This window comes from Ovis canadensis, chromosome 1 (genome assembly GCF_042477335.2).
Source record: "Ovis canadensis isolate MfBH-ARS-UI-01 breed Bighorn chromosome 1, ARS-UI_OviCan_v2, whole genome shotgun sequence".
In the NCBI taxonomy this organism is placed as follows: domain Eukaryota; kingdom Metazoa; phylum Chordata; class Mammalia; order Artiodactyla; family Bovidae; genus Ovis; species Ovis canadensis.
The window spans coordinates 1256858-1270012 of record NC_091245.1 but is presented as its reverse complement, the minus strand read 5'-3'; positions in this window follow the sequence as shown (position 1 = coordinate 1270012).

Sequence of the window (13155 nt, the reverse complement as noted above, 5' to 3'; positions counted from 1 at the left end):
ACTCTCTTCCTTTTTCCATGATCCAGCAGATGTTGGCAATTTGATCTCTGGTTCCTCTGCCTTTTCTAAAACCAGCTTGAACATCTGGAAGTTCATGTATTGCTGAAGCCTGGCTTGGAGAATTTTGAGCATTACTTTAATAGCGTGTGAGATGAGTGCAATTGTGCGGTAGTTTGAGCATTCTTTGGCATTGCCTTTCTTTGGGATTGGAATGAAAACTGACCTTTTCCAGTCCTGCGGCCACTGCTGAGTTTTCCAAATTTGCTGGCATATTGAGTGCAGCACTTTCACAGCATCATCTTTCAGGATTTGAAACAGCTCCACTGGAATTCCATCACCTCCACTAGCTTTGTTCATAGTGATGCTTTCTAAGGCCCACTTGACTTCACATTCCAGGATGTCTGGCTCTAGCTGAGTGATCACACCATCGTGAATATCCGGGTCATGAAGATCTTTTTTGTACAGTTCTTCTGTGTATTCTTGCCACCTCTTCTTAATATCTTCTGCTTCTGTTAGGTCCAGACCATTTCTGTCCTTTATTGAGCCCATCTTTGCATGGAATGAACCATGGCTTACTGTTTTCTTAAAGCTGGAGGTGAGATCAGGGCACAGAGGCAGAGACCGTGCAGGTTTTCACTTCGGTGTAAAAGGGGAGCGAGAACCTGCAAGTGAACTTGGGGAAAATAGAGGCAGCTGCTCACGCCACACTCAGCCACTCAGTTGTGTCTGACTGTGACCCCGCGGACTGCAGCCCCAGGCTCTAGTCCTTAGTACTAGTCGCTCAGTCGTGTCCACCTCTTTCTGACCCCATGGACTGTAGCCACCAGGCTCATCTGTCCATAGGATTCTCCAGGCAAGAATACCGGAGTGAGTTGCCATTTCCTTCTTCAGGGGATCTTCCCAACCCAGGTCTCAAACCCAGGTCTCTGCATTGCAGGTGGATTCTGTACCATCGCGCCTCCCAGGAAGCCCATAGAACAGATAAATAATCAAATATCCAACTCACAAGTAGGAAAACACAAGCTTCAAGCAAAGAGGACATGATAGAGGGGCACACAGAGGTCCACAGGCAGACATGCGGACAGGGCCAGAGCTCGCCTGCCACAGCCCCTCAGAGGGCTGCAAATCCTGGCCAGCATCCATTTTTTAATAGAGACTTTCAAAGTTATACAAAAAACAGTAGAAGGGATGGGAAAGCTGTGCTAAACCCAGCGCAATCCTAATGAAAATGCTATCTGATTTTTTTTTAAGAACCTCCTTAAACACTAAGATTTATGTGGAAGAGAAAAGATCCACATTGAACCTCGACACTTTAAATAAGTTTAGTCAACTTTGAAAACTAGTCAGGAGACATTCCCTTCCAGGTTCTAAAGCCTACAACCCACCCCCCCCTTTAGGAAGTGTAGGGGCCAGCCGGCCGTCCCAACCCCTGGACAAAAGACGTGTGTCCTGGGCGGGGCTGGCAGGGGCCACGGCAGAGACCGAGCCCGAGCCTCTGTGCAGAAGCAGCACGAGGGCTGCTGGGGGCGCGTTCGCCAGCTACCGTGGCAGGAGAGCTGCTCCCCCAGAGCACAGCCAGCCACGCTTACAGAGAGGAGAAGCCGGGCACACAGAGCAGATCAGGAGATTCCCGCCGACCTGAGAGCGCGAGGGCCCGACGCTGAGCAGCAGGACGCTGCCAGTCGGAGGGAAAGAGCACGGGCCCAGGACAAGCCGCTCAGAAGCCCAGGGCAGCCCGGGGGGCTGCGGTCAGGCCAGGGGGCCAGTTAGCTCACGAAGCCCCTGCTCCACAAAAAGGGAAGCAATGAGAAGCCCACACACCACAATGAATGCCCCCGCTCGCTGCAACTGGAGAAAGCCCTGGCAAAACAGCAAACACCCACCACAGCCAAAAGCATAAATCTTGAAAGAATTATTAAACAGTAATCTTAGTAAGACAGTGATATAGCTGGAAGGTGATCGGTGGTTTGGAAAAACGCGGAGCATTCTGGAGAGACTCACGGAGGAGTCATTTAGCAGCGAGAGTGGGGCGAACCTGAAGGGGGGCCAGAGCTCGGACCAGCACCCTGGGGTGGGGGCACACCTGAGGAGCGGCGGCCAGGGGAGGGAGCAGAGAGAAGCTGCGGGCACAGCAACCTGAAAGGGTGGGGAGAAGGCAAAGGAGGCCTGGAAACCCCCAGTTCTCGGCTTGGGGCAAAGAAGGTGGAAGGACCGGGGGGCAGGGAAGGTGGGGGTCCCGGGTGGGCCCAAGAGGAGGTAGGGGACACAGGGGCAGAGGGACAAGTGCCTGGACACACTGGATCCTGGACTGAGGCTGGGGGACATGGGCGGAAGTGCCCTGTGCAGGCAGAGACCAGCAGGCCCGGTGGCTTTCTGGAGGAGGGTCTTCACTTTGGGCAGGGAGAAGGTTTGGAGGAGTCAGAGGAGGGTTCTGGGGGGCAGGGAGCAGGCTGTGCGAGTGGGGCCTCTCGTCAGGGCATGGGAAGGCGTGAACATCTGTGGCCCACCGCTCAGGCTGTGTGCAGAGCAGGCAAGTGTCAGGAAGGCAGTCCTCCCCAGCCAGCACTCACTACAGCAGCCACTCGCCTCAGCCGTTTTGCTCAGATCAGGAATGGGTCCACACCCAGGGATGAGGTGCACTTGTTCCAAGCCAGCTTGATGGGTTTCTTGACAGACTGTCTCCTGGCCAGGAGTGGCCTGAGACTCATGCTGAGCTGACGACACCTGCTTTCCCGAGAAGAAGGGCCTGCGCAGCTAGCATGACACCTTGAATGTGGACTTGATGGCTGGACCTGCTGCAGCCATCCTGCAACCATGAGGCAAAGACCTGGCCCTGACACCCACCCCTGAGCCACTGAACCAAGCTAGGTGCCAGGTACTCCCTACTTCTTGTGAGGTGAGGAAGAAGACCTTCTGTGTTAAGCCACAGCAATTGGAGGCTTTTCTTTTCCTCCTTCCCCTGAAGGTATTTCTGAATAGTATATAAACATGCATTAAAAGTCATGGTCAAATAAAGCTAGTATAGCAGCCGATGCCCAGCCCGGGTTTGTCCTAGCACCTGGGACCCTGTGATACACCTGTGCTAGTTCCAGCTTGCTTGCTTAGTTTTTTTTAAACTGCAAAAGTAATCCAGCTTGAAAAACTTTCAAACCGTAAAACATTGTCTAAAGTGAATATTAAAAATTACACCCAGGAGCGTGCACGCCTTTATGCGCACGTGTCTCCTGCCAAGGCCTCCAGCCGTGCTGTTCACCAGCCTCCGGCAGCCTGCCCCCACGGCTCTTCCTGGGCGGACTCGCTGGGGCCCCCAGAGCTGCCGTGCCCCGAGAGTGGGGAGCCCGGGGCCCTGAGGATTGGCCGCTTCCCAGACGGTCCTTCTCAGGAGCTGCCAGAGCAGAGTGTCCAGTTGCCCCGGGCCGGGGCACTCAGCCGCGCCTTCTTCCTACAGGCCCTGCGGGGTCAGGCCGAGGCCAGCCTCTCCACGGACGCCTCCCGGCCCACCGGCCTCACACTCCTGTCCTGTGTCGGTCCCAGAGCCAGCAGCCCACTCCAGGACCCCAGACCGTCCTCTGAACAGACGCGCTCAGGCCTGCCCCACCATCCAGGGTTCCCTGGGAGGCGTGTGGGGTCTGGGGGCTCCAGCCAGGACAGGGGTCTGAGTGGGATGGGACCCCATTCACAGCCGAGCCCTGAGCCCCAGGATGTGCCCAAGGTCACCCCGGGAGGTGGCGGAGCTGGTTCTCAGCCTGGGCACCCCCCCTCGTCTGCAGCCCCACCTGCAGCAGGCGTGGACACCCTCCTGCTGCCCTCCAGAGAGGCATCGCCTGCCCCGAGGCCCCAAGCAAACACAGGACGTGGCGGGGGGGGCGGGGGGGGGGCGGGAGGGGGTTGTGGAGGCGCAGCCGCCTCGCCAGACAGCACGTGCCGAGGGTGTGTGACAGCTGCAGGGCACGCCTCTGCAGACAGACCCGCGACCCCTTCTCTGACAAGGGCGGGCCCTGTGCGCAGAGGCCCTATGCTCGCCCTGGCTGTGTCCAGGATGCACAGGGCCCTCGCTGCCTGGGCAGGGCCGTGAGGACAGGGTCCCCCAGCTCTCTGCCCTCAAGGCTGACCCAGACTCAGCGGCCAGACCAGGCTGCTGCTGGGGGGGTGGCCGTGACCCTGGAGTCCTCTTCCGGAAGCCGCTGTGCCAGGTGGGAACCCATTCTGTGACGCGGGAGCCCCGGGAGGAAGTGGGGAGAGGGGTTCAGGGAGGCTGGCAGCACCCAGCCCGTGGAGGCTCCGCACCCTGGGGCCTGACACAGCGTCTGCCCCCAGCCAGTGGCTCACTGGGCTTCCCACAGGGCACCCAGCCTGGGCACCTGCGCTCTCGCCAGCCCTCACGGGACCCTCTCTGCTCGCACCGCCCCAATAGCAGGGGCTGCCCACTGCCGGCCGCTGCCTGGAGCAGAGGAGGGGCGGGCACCGCCAGGCCATCTCCTCCCTCTCCCGCGACCCCCGCCTGTCCTGGCGCAGGGGAGAGGGGGTGTCTTTCACCCCTGACGGAGGGCAGAAACCCCTAGGACAGAGTAGGCGAGGCCAGGCGGGGTCCCCACCAAGGGGGGAGGAAAGGGGACACAAGTCCTGAAAGAGGGCACGTGAGCACCGCAGAGGCGCCCGGTGCGGGGCCTGCTTCTCGGCTCGTGTCCGCTTCTATTTGCCGGTTTGTCAGAACCCAGAGGGAGCGGGCACCCCTCACCCCAGAGGAGGGAGCCCGGCTTTAGAATCAGGCTCAGGGTCGTCTGTGCGTACGTTCCTGCTGGGTGAGGTGAGGGTCAGAGCTCTGCAGGGCTGAGGTTGTTGATTACAGTCAAGACCAGTGACAGGGTGGCGGTTACGGTGGTACAGAGGCCTGTTACAAGGTGCCAGGGTGGGACCCCCAGCCCCAGCTTGTCTCTGCTTCCGGCCAAGCCCAGGGCCCAGGTCAGCCACTCTGCGGGCCGCACCCCCACCTCAGGCTCAGATCCCCGGGGTCAAAGCCAGAGAAGGAAGCACCGCCCAGGGCCTGCAGGGAGCTCGCCCCTCCCCGCAAACACCGCTGAGGGCCCCTTTGCCCGAGCCCATCTCTGGGGCTCCCACCCCTCCCCTCGCAGACACCCTGGGTGAGGCTGTGGGGAGCTCCCCGCCCCACAGCCTGAGGGTGGACAGGTGCCGCCCTCCCTGCCCGCTCGCCTGGAGCTCCGGGACCGCCTCCCGCCCGCCCGCCCACAGCATGCTGAGTGCCCCGGGTCCTGCCCACTCTGCCTGTAACCCTGACTGTGGCCCAGGCCCTCAGAGTCCGTGCAGGCCCCTGGGGGGCCGTCCTGGCCCCAGACACACCTGTGCCCTGAGGCCCTGGGCCCGCGGGGTCAGATGCTACCATCCTGCTCCAGCGGGATGCCGGGCAGTGCCAGCAGCAGGGAGGGCCCCCCAAGCCCTGAACCCGTGAGCCCCTGCCCGCGTCTGCCAGCCCATGTCAGTCCCAGGGGTGGGGACCCAGACAGGTGCCCGGGGATGGCTGGGGGAGCTGGGTCCCCCACCAAGCAGCACCAGCTCCTAAGCTGACCTGGGCCAGCCGTGCGCTGGAGGGGAGACGGCAGGGAGGGGGCACCGCTGGCCGGGGCCCCAGGTCAGGGCACCCCTTCCCGCCTGCTCTGACTCTGCCTCCCAAGTGGATCGGGCCCCCTTCCCACACTGCTCTGACTCTGCCTCCCAAGTGGATCGGGCCCCCTTCCCACACTGCTCTGACTCTGCCTCCCAAGTGGATCGGGCCCCCTTCCCACACTGCTCTCCCTGCGGCTCCACCTGCCCTGGCCCCGGGATCCTGCCAGAGCTCTGACCTGTGTGCACCACGCTCCCAGGTCCGCCTGTGACCCCGCTCCCCACCCAGCGCCAGGATCACAGAGCGAAAACTGGCAGGTGCCCTGCCCTCACACCCATCGGAGCGGCTCCTGTTTCAACAAGAACAAAAAGGAGGGCGTGGGGAGACCGGAGCGCGAAACGGTGCGGCTGCGAGGGGGCAGAACGGCGGTCCCGCAGAAAGGTGGGCAGAGCCGCCGCGCGGCCAGCAGCCACGCTTCGAGGCCTGCGCCCCAAACAAGAGGTGACGAGCGCTTGTGTGGTTTCCGTTTCCAGGGGATTGTGGCTCACGCAGCAGTGAAGGCATGTGTTAAGAGAAGCATTCGTTCGCGGGGAGGGGAGACAGGGACCACTGAGTGGAATCCCCACTCACACAGCCACTCCACTTCCAACACCCTGAGCCCCAGTGCTGCTTTCCCAAGTGACTGAGCCCGGGGTCCCCGGTGTCCCGGGACCAGTGTGGTGCTCACTGCTGGAGCCCTGGGTTCAGTGCCTGCTCGGCGCGCTAAACCCTGTAAGCCACAAGGTGCAGCAAAAGGATTTTTTTAACTTTTAAAAATTAAAAAAAAAAACAAGTGAGCCTATTTTATCTTCTTTCACTTTGCTGTTACTGTTGCTGTCTAGGCGCTCAGTCGTGTCCGACTCTCTGCGACCCCGTGAACCGCAGCACACCAGGCCTCCCTGTCCATCACCAAACGCCCGGAGCCCACCCAAACCCATGTCCATGGAGTCGGTGATGCCATCCAAGCACCTCATCCTCTGTCCTCCCCTTCTCCTCCTGCCCTCAGGCTTTCCCAGCATCAGGGTTTTTTCAAATGAGTCAGCTCTTCGCATCGGGTGGCTGAAGTACTGGAGCTTCAGCTTCAGCATCAGTGCTTCCAATGAACGTTCAGGACTGATTTCTTTCAGTTCAGTTCAGTTCAGTTCAGTTCAGTCACTCAGTCGTGTCCGACTCTGCGACCCCATGAATCGCAGCACGCCAGGCCTCCCTGTCCATCACCAACTCCAGGAGTTCACTCAGACTCACATTCATCGAGTGAGTGATGCCATCCAGCCGTCTCATCCTCTGTCGTCCCCTTCTCCTCCTGCCCCCAATCCCTCCCAGCATCAGAGTCTTTTCCAATATGTCAACTCTTTTGCCAAAGTACTGGAGCTTCAGCTTTAGCATCTTTCCTTCCAAAGAAATCCCAGGGCTAAAAAAAAGAAAGAAAGAAAGAAAGAAATCCCAGGGCTGATCTTCTTCAGATTTCCTTTAGGGTGGACTAATTTGGCCTCCTTGAGGTCCAAAGTCTTTTACTTCACTTTATTTTATTTTAACCATGCTATGTGCCTTGCAGGATCTTATATCCTCCAGGGACTGAACCCGGGTCACAGCTGTGAAAGCACCAAGTCCTAAGCACTGGAGGCCGAGGAACTCCCGAGACGGTGCTATTTTAGAAAACAGCAGCAACAAACGAGAGTTCCAGTTTCTCCGCGTCTGATCCAACACTTCCTTCTTGTCTATCTGGGCATCAGTGGTGGGTACGGGGTGGCCACACAATTAGGATTCTGACTTGTATTTCCCTAAAGATGGCGAACATTGAGCATATTTTCCTGAGCTTATTGACAGTCTGTATATCTTCTTTAAAGAAAAATCTATTCAGAGTCTTTGCCTATTTCAAAATTGTGCTATTTGTCTTCTTCTCATTGAGTTGTAAATTTTCTTTATGCTCTGGATGCAAGTCCTGCATCAGACACACGGTTTGCACAGTTTTCCTCCCGCTCTGTGGGTTGCTTCTTCACGTCCCTGACGACGTGCTTTGACGCAGGTAGGTCTTTAACGCTGATGAAGTTCGTGTTACCAATCTTTTATTGCCGTGCTTTTGGCGTCATGTCGAAGAAATCACTGCCTAAACCAAGTCATTAAGACTTACAACTATGTTCTCTCCTAAAAAGTTTCATCATTTTAGCTCTTATACCTAGGTCTGTGATCTTTTTTATTATCTTAACTCCACTGTAATTTTTATACATGGTGTGAGGTAGGCGGTTCAGATTTATTCTTTTGCAAGCGGAAATTCACCTGTCCCAGCATCATATACTGAAATCACCATTCTTTTCCCAATGGATTGTGTTGGCCTCTTTTTTAAAAAAAATTGACGTGAAATACGAGCTTTTTTCTGAAATCTCAGGGATATTCCATTGTTCTGTATGCCTCTCAAGTCAGCGCTGCTGTCTTGATTACTCTCTCTGTAGTAAGTCTTGAAGTGAAAACTACGCATCCTGAAACTCTGTTCTTTTTCAACAACGTTTTGGCTATTCTGGGTCTCATGTATGTCCATGTGAATTTTGAACTTGTCAATTTCCGGAAAAAAAAAAAAAAGCCAGCTAGAATTCTGACGAGGATCTGCCAGTCAGCTGGGGGTCGGCGTCTTCACCGTGTCGTCTTCGCATTTCTGCACGTGGAATGCTTTTGCCTTTATCTGGAGCTCTTCAGCTATTTCAGCAACATTCGGCCCTTTTCAGTGTATTAAGTCTTGCACTTTTGTTTGTTAAATTGATTTGAGTTTCAGTTTGGCACTGCGGTAGGTGGGATTATTTCTCTCCGTTTTATTTCCGGCTGGCTTCCTGCTAGTGTACAGAGACACAGCTGTTTTGTATGTTGGTCTTCCAGTCCTGCCAAAACGGATGTTAGTTCTGATAGTTTTTGTAGTGACTTCTTTTGGATGCTCTAGATACAGATTACGCCGTCTGCACACAGACAGTGTCCTGTTTGTAGCTGCCTATTCATTTCGCCTTCCTGGGCTGTCTGGTCATTCTTGCTCATCTGCACCTCCACCTGAGAGGGTCTCCCTCAGCCCGGAGAATTCCCTGCAGCATCTCCTGTGGAGCACGTGCGTGGGACTGACTCGGATTCTGACTCTTTCCGTCTCATTTCTGAAGAACACTCCCGCTGGGTAGAGAATTCTCGTTTGCTACTCAGCCCTTTTGTCCATCCTTCACTCCTCGTGGTCTTTAGCTCAGCAGCTGCCACTGTTTCACAGTTCTCTGCCAGCTCCACCGTGTGGTTCGTCTCTGGGTCCGTCTCTTGCTCTGTCGCCTTGTACGGTGGTGAGATCGTTTGGGGAGGAGGTGCCCGGGACCTGCCGAGCGCGGTCTCGGGTGTCAGCTCAAGCCCACAGCGGTTCTGCGCTACTCACCAAGGGGCGCTTCTCACCCTCGCGGTGAGCCCCTTACTCCCACAGTGTCACCCAGCAGCCTCAGCTGGGAAGCCAGGAGGCCCACCAACCACCCCCTCCCTGGAGGAGCTGCCGCGCTGAGCTCCTCCTGAGGTTCTGTCGGCCCCGGGCCTCTGGCAGCTGCCTCTGGGCGTGACCAGCTCAGGAGCTCCGAGCACCCAGGAGTCCCCTCAAGCGCGAGGCCCCTCGGCAACCCTGAAGTCTGACCTCCGTTCCCCGCCCAGCAAGGCCTCTGCTCCCTCGGGCTCTGCTGCCCTGCCCCGCAGTTTGGAAAGCGCCCTTTGGGAGAGAGCAGAAGTGAACACAGGGCTCACCTCACAAGGGTCCCTCCTCTCAAAGGCCTGGGCTCCCCAGCCAGGGATTGAACCCGGGCCCCCGGAAGTGGACGAGCAGAGTGCTAACCATGGGACTGCTTTGTCCAGCCTTTCCAGTTTCCAGGGAGGGAGCTAAGGCTGGCATGACTCACACACGGAGGAGACTCCAGAGGAGCTGGGCTTCACCAGCGGGTCTGGGAGCCTCGGGGGTGCCGAAGGCGACCCCGGCCCCTCCGCAGGCCTCCCTGTCCCCCTCGGCCACTGCAGGGCTGTCCCAGAAGCTCCCCTGGAGCCCTCTCACCCCGAGTGGAGGCTGGGAAGGAGACTGAGGAGGAGCCCAGCGCTCAGGAGCCGGGGAGGACTCCTCCTCGGGCTGGCGTCCCCCAGACGGCCCATCCCCGCCTCTGAGCCTGTCGGTTCCAGCAGACTCTGTCCTCGTTTGGAAGGAGGACCTGAAGCAGGGTCGGCCACTGGACACCACTCACAGCAAAACCAGCACATGCGGGGCCTGGAGGGACAGACAGCTTCCTGGGCAGCCTTCGTGCAGCCGGACCACACCTGGACCCAGTGCCGGGGGCTGGCTGTGGAGCCCAGGCTCAGCCTTCACTCCGTGACCTCCGACCTCCGACCTCCGCCCACAGGCCTGTGGGCACAGTGCCCAGAGCCGCAGGTCAGATCAAGCCCCAGCACCTCCCTGGGGGCCCGGCCCTCAGTGAGCCCCGGTGGCTGCGGAACCACTGTCCACAGGCCGGTGTGATCAGGCCCTACCTGCTGCAGGAGGCCGAGCTCCTCAGGGAAGCCAGAGCCCGTGGCCCATGGAAACTCAGGAGCAACCCTGCGTTCACCCACCCGCCTCCGGCATTAGGACGTGACACATCACCCTGACTCTCTCTGTTCACAGACACTCGCTCCCAAGCAGTCTGCCAGCTCTAACACTCGGTGTCACTTAGATGCTCCAGCCAGGTGGAGGCAGCTGTGTCCGGCTGCAGCGCCTTCCCCTCACCCTTCTGCCCTCACCCCCGGGTCGCACCCTGGCCCTCCGCCCTCCTTTCCGACCACCGGCCTCCAGTCCCCAGGGCAGGCTCTGCCATCAGAGTCACCGGCCCCGAGGTCAGCCACATCCCTGTGTTTCTTGGGTGTCTCTGCACACATTTCACGCCACCAAACACCACAGCCGGCTTTGTCTGTTTGAACCTGATGGAAGGACTTGGTGCCACGCCTCCTGACACGGTGGCCGTGAGACCCATGCGCGTCGCTGGTGTGGCTGCGCTCGCCCGCGGTCCTGGGTGAAGCGCCGCCGTCTCCCTCTGTCCTCGTGTGCACAGACGTCTGACCTCCTCCCAACGGGGGCTGCTGTGAGTGCTCACGTGTGCGCGTGCCCGCAGAGCTGGCTCTGGAGGGCGGGCTGGGCCACACCGGTGCCCGGTTGCACTCCGCTGTCAACAGGAACCCCTGTGGGTAGTTGGTGGCATCAGTCCCCAGTCTGCCGAGGGAACGGAGGTGCAGTCCGCATCCGCGTCGCCCCGATTCCTAAAGACATGCGAGGTTTCTGCACATGCGCAGGCTCTGCGTGTGCCCAGGCGTGGGAACAGCCTTCTTGTCTCATCTGCACCTTTGCTGCTGGGCCATCCACCTTGTCATCAATGCTGGACACTGGTGTCCTGGACGCTTCCGGCCTGGCCGTCCTGGGCACCAGCATCGCGGTGTCCTGGCTGATGGACGACGTGGCGTCCCCTCCGCCTCATGTTCTGTTTCCCACCCTCTGGAACAGGAAGGTGCCCCCACTGCCCGCCGCCCCCCGCCCCCGGCTGGCCACGCTTCCTTCCAGAGCCGCGCAGAAGCCAGCAGACACACATGGGGTGGGACTGGGGCCAAGACGCCCCCTTGCGATGGGGACCCACTAGACAGTCCGATGAAGAGGGGATGAAAAGCCGCCCTGTGTCATGGGAACAGATGGCGCACAGGTGTGACTTTCCCGGACCTCCCTCCAGACCTGTCGCCCCGAGCGGGTGCGGGGGACCCCACGGGGGCAGCATGGGCAGCTTCCGCCACCCGCTGCCCAGCGCCCTCAGCCCTCAGAGCAGATGGGGCCTCAGCTCTCGGCACAAGTCTCAGCCAGTGGGGACGCGTGTGCCCACCTCCAGGGGCCTGGCCCGGGCTGGGCCTTGGCCTCAGCCTCGGGGGAACCTGAGGGCTATGGCGGGAGCCGCGGCTGACACTCACTGAGCAGGCCGTGTGGGACAGCCGGGGTGCTCAGCAGGGATGCGGGGCCCTGGGGTGGAAGGTCCCCAGCTCAGGGCTGCAGGAGCGCCTGGGACTCCTGCACGCGGCCACTGCCACACCCTTCCCTTCACACACACCCCGTGTGCACATCTCTTTCGTGCTTGCTTGACGTCAACACATGCCCCGTGGCTTGTCGAAGGCACAGGCGTGCGGCCATTGCCCGTGGAAGCTGGTTTTTGCCCATGAGATCAGGAGTGCTGGTGCCCCCTGGCCTTGCAGGGACTGTCCTCGCTCAGCAGCTTCCGGAGGCAGGTCCACAGGCCACGCTGCTATTTATTACATAGGTTCAGAATGGCGCTGGGGAGTTTTTACCACAGCTACAGAAACACCTCTGTGTTCAGTGTGAATGGACACACACACACACTCACGCACACCCACAGTGCACCCACACAACAGGCATGCACATGCGTGCACTCACATGTGCAGAGATGCCCACACGTGCCACGGGCACTCACACCTGCACACACGTGTGCACCCCAGGCTCTCACGGAGCCCGCGGGCCCCGCCGCGTGGTGTCCAGGACGAAGCTGCCCGGCGCACCACCTCCACCTCCGCACCCCAGGGCCATGCTCCGCCACCACGCGGAGGACCTACGTCGGAAGCTGCCCCTGCGGGTACGGGACGCCCACGACTGCGCCCCACGCTGCTGTTCACAAGCCTGGGGGCTCCTGCTCCATGTCCTTGAGGGTGCCTGTGACCCCCTCCCCCGCTCCACAGTGCTCCCAGAAGCCCTGCTGCCAAGTCGGGTGAGGGGCGGCGCCCCCCGAGGCAGGACTGGAGAGGGGTGGGCAGTGTGTGCAGCGGCCAGGACCGCCTGGATCCCCGGCCTGGAGCCCCCAGGCCTCCCGCTGAGGGCTGGCCCGGCCAGCGGGGCTCGGGGAGGGGCGCGGCTCCCGGCCAGCCTCGGGAGGGCAGGCCTGGGACTGCTCTGCGGCCCAGGCTGTGGGCGGCCCTGGACCGTCGTGATGTGGGGGTGCACAAGGGGAGGCCACCACTCTCTTGCCCTTCCTGCCGAGACAGCTCTGGGCCTCACCTGGTCTACACAGGGTCCACAGCCGGGCCAGGGCGGGCAGCAGCAAACCCACACACCCCCACAGCGCTGGCGCCCATGTTCCCTCAGGATGGGGGGCAGCTGGCCGTCCCTTCTAGGAGACGCCACCCGGGCCTCCACTGGCTGGCTGGCCTGCTGCAGTGGCTGGGCGCCAACAGCCCGCTGAGGCCGTGCCCGACGTGCCCGGAGTCACACTCCTGCCGGGTCAGTGAGCCAGCTGTACAGTAAGGGGCTCCGCCGGCCCCGACAGCCTCAGGTGGGCCCCGGGTAGGTGAGAGAATCACCAAGCGGGTGAACAAAACCTGCTGCTCTCCCCGAACTCTGACCGATGGTGAGTCTCGGGCTGGCGGGCTTCCACCCACGTATCTGCACCAGACAGGGAGGCTGTGCCGGGGGCTCATCCCCGACCCGGGCC